The 2,500-nt window shown below is 38.8% G+C and overlaps 3 non-coding genes across 3 annotated transcripts; 2 read left to right on the plus strand and 1 right to left on the minus strand.

Moving 5' to 3' along the window:
- The first annotated feature begins 898 nt into the window (after positions 1 to 898).
- Positions 899 to 988, plus strand: TRNAY-GUA (transfer RNA tyrosine (anticodon GUA)). The gene is given in 2 exon segments: positions 899 to 935; positions 953 to 988. It is a non-coding gene; the product is annotated as a tRNA-Tyr (tRNA).
- An 853-nt stretch (positions 989 to 1,841) lies between these two features.
- TRNAY-GUA (transfer RNA tyrosine (anticodon GUA)) lies at positions 1,842 to 1,931 on the plus strand. Its single transcript is given in 2 exon segments — positions 1,842 to 1,878; positions 1,896 to 1,931. It is a non-coding gene; the product is annotated as a tRNA-Tyr (tRNA).
- Positions 1,932 to 2,352: 421 nt separating this feature from the next.
- On the minus strand, positions 2,353 to 2,425 carry TRNAF-GAA (transfer RNA phenylalanine (anticodon GAA)). Its single transcript has one exon. It is a non-coding gene; the product is annotated as a tRNA-Phe (tRNA).
- Positions 2,426 to 2,500: the final 75 nt, after the last annotated feature.

Consider the following 2,500-nt stretch of genomic DNA (forward strand, 5'->3'; position numbering starts at 1 on the left):
GGTGTAGAAATCCTTAGGTCGCTGGTTCAATTCCGGCTCGAAGGAGTTGTTTTTATTTTTTGCTCAGATAGCAATTTTTGGCAATTTACAAACTCAAAATATACAGAGTATAAAGCATTCTCTAAGTCTGGGGTAGCCAACTCCAGTCCTCGAGAGCTACCAACAGTTAATGTTTTCCAGCTCACCTCACAGAATCACAAGTGAAGTAATTAGCTCCACCTGTGGATCTTTTAAAATGTGTTAGTGAGTAATGAGTGCACCTGTGCAGCAGCTAGGTTGTCTGGAAGATGGGAACTGTTGGTAGCTCTCGAGGACTGGAGATGGCTACTGAGAGACATAAGCAGTGGTTGTGGCAAAGTGATTTTTGTAAAAATGTTTTTGTAAATATGATTTTAAAGTTTGAAGCCTAAAAAAGTAAGCTTTTTGTTGCAAAATTGCATTTTATGTCGAAAAATATTATCTTCCACAATGCCGAAACCCGGGATCGAACCAGGTACCTTTAGATCTTCAATTTCTCAGTGCAGGCAGCTCAATCCATAGACAATCTATTGTGAAAATACAGCAAGGCTTAAGCAGTAGTCGTGGCCGATTGGTTAAGGCGATGGACTAGAAATCCATGTTTGTTAGCGCATCAAAATCTTTGGGATGCCAGCTTGTTTTCTCTTTTTCTTACACACATTCTCTTCCCCTCCTTAAGACTGACACCAGTCAATTTCAGCAGCCACACTGAATAGAAATTATTAATTAGAAATTAATTTTCAAAGCAAAATTTTAAACAAAGGTTGTCAAATGGTTATAAACAATAGAATATTCACATTATTCCTAGAACACTCATTTAGCTAAACATTTAAAGCTATATTAAAGAGCATATAATAACATATTTGAGAACCTACAGCATCCTTCGATAGCTCAGCTGGTAGAGCGGAGAACTGTAGAGATGATTGGTGTAGAAATCCTTAGGTCGCTGGTTCAATTCCGGCTCGAAGGAGTTGTTTTTATTTTTTGCTCAGATAGCAATTTTTGGCAATTTACAAACTCAAAATATACAGAGTATAAAGCATTCTCTAAGTCTGGGGTAGCCAACTCCAGTCCTCGAGAGCTACCAACAGTTAATGTTTTCCAGCTCACCTCACAGAATCACAAGTGAAGTAATTAGCTCCACCTGTGGATCTTTTAAAATGTGTTAGTGAGTAATGAGTGCACCTGTGCAGCAGCTAGGTTGTCTGGAAGATGGGAACTGTTGGTAGCTCTCGAGGACTGGAGTTGGCTACTGAGAGACATAAGCAGTGGTTGTGGCAAAGTGATTTTTGTAAAAATGTTTTTGTAAATATGATTTTAAAGTTTGAAGCCTGAAAACGTAAGCTTTTTGTTGCAAAATTGCATTTTATGTCGAAAAATATTATCTTCCACAATGCCGAAACCCGGGATCGAACCAGGGACCTTTAGATCTTCAATTTCTCAGTGCAGGCAGCTCAATCCATAGACAATCTATTGTGAAAATACAGCAAGGCTTAAGCAGTAGTCGTGGCCGACTGGTTAAGGCGATGGACTAGAAATCCATGTTTGTTAGCGCATCAAAATCTTTGGGATGCCAGCTTGTTTTCTCTTTTTCTTACACACATTCTCTTCCCCTCCTTAAGACTGACACCAGTCAATTTCAGCAGCCACACTGAATAGAAATTATTAATTAGAAATTAATTTTCAAAGCCCAATTTTAAACAAAGGTTGTCAAATGGTTATAAACAATAGAATATTCACATTATTCCTAGAACACTCATTTAGCTAAACATTTAAAGCTATATCAAAGAGCATATAATAACATATTTGAGAACCTACAGCATCCTTTGATAGCTCAGCTGGTAGAGCGGAGGACTGTAGAGATGATTGGTGTAGAAATCCTTAGGTCGCTGGTTCAATTCCGGCTCGAAGAAGTTTTTATTTTTTGCTCAGATAGCAATTTTTGGCAATTTACAAACTCAAAATATACAGAGTATAAAGCATTCTCTAAGTCTGGGGTAGCCAACTCCAGTCCTCGAGAGCTACCAACAGTTAATGTTTTCCAGCTCACCTCACAGAATCACAAGTGAAGTAATTAGCTCCACCTGTGGATCTTTTAAAATGTGTTAGTGAGTAATGAGTGCACCTGTGCAGCAGCTAGGTTGTCTGGAAGATGGGAACTGTTGGTAGCTCTCGAGGACTGGAGTTGGCTACTGAGAGACATAAGCAGTGGTTGTGGCAAAGTGATTTTTGTAAAAATGTTTTTGTAAATATGATTTTAAAGTTTGAAGCCTGAAAACGTAAGCTTTTTGTTGCAAAATTGCATTTTATGTCGAAAAATATTATCTTCCACAATGCCGAAACCCGGGATCGAACCAGGGACCTTTAGATCTTCAGTCTAACGCTCTCCCAACTGAGCTATTTCGGCAAGCTCCCTTGGTCTTGCAATCGTTTTTCGGGGCAAAATGTAAGGAGAATGAAGTTTTGGGTGTATTTGGGTCAA

The sequence above is a fragment of the Crinia signifera genome, chromosome 3 (assembly GCF_055691185.1).
Source record: "Crinia signifera chromosome 3, ASM5569118v1, whole genome shotgun sequence".
Classification (NCBI taxonomy): domain Eukaryota; kingdom Metazoa; phylum Chordata; class Amphibia; order Anura; family Myobatrachidae; genus Crinia; species Crinia signifera.